Genomic DNA, 759 nt, shown 5'->3' on the forward strand with positions numbered 1-759 from the left:
TTCCCCATACAGAGTCAGTCTGATTCAGCCTTTCGCCAGCCCTTGTTTGCAGGGCGATGCGATGCGCGGCTTTTTGCCATGAGAATCATTTCCGATGCGATAACTGTGATCTTGAGCGAAGTTGATGCTCTGACGTCAAATCCAACTGGGGTTTCCTTTAGTGATTTTCATTTCGTCCATTCTGTGCTGTTTTGATTATGAAATATTTTGCCGAAAATAGCTCACGCCCATTTACAAACACCCACTCATAGACGACGTAAACAAAGCTATCCGAGAACGAATTTTCTTCTAGCACAAAGTGTAAACATTCAGCCATGCATATAAGCATAGGTTCTTTTTTTCTGACAACTAAATTCATGAATATATACAACACGGACACAAGCCAGCGCGAATTTCCTCCTGGAAACCAAATGGGTTGGATTGTCAATATCCAGCAGGAAATGGTCGTTTTTGTAACGTAATGGTATTGTTATGTAAATTGGCTTGATTTCCAGCTGATGTCACGATCTCATCTCTGACGTCATCCATGGTGTTTTGTTGTGGGCTATAAAATGTTGAAGACTTGTGTGTTGTCGATCGACAACTGAGGCATTGTGGGCATTCGGTCCGGTGTGGCATGGCATCAGTGGCGTGTTTGCTTGTTGAGTACTGCCATCGAGGAACGGCGGGGCACGGTCAGCGAGCGAAGCTAAGCTGGCTACTCTTGGAAAGCAAAGGTGTTTTTCTCTGACCGTTTTTTCATTCGTATTTTGACACTAA

Source organism: Penaeus monodon, chromosome 20, assembly GCF_015228065.2.
Source record: "Penaeus monodon isolate SGIC_2016 chromosome 20, NSTDA_Pmon_1, whole genome shotgun sequence".
Classification (NCBI taxonomy): Eukaryota; Metazoa; Arthropoda; class Malacostraca; order Decapoda; family Penaeidae; genus Penaeus; species Penaeus monodon.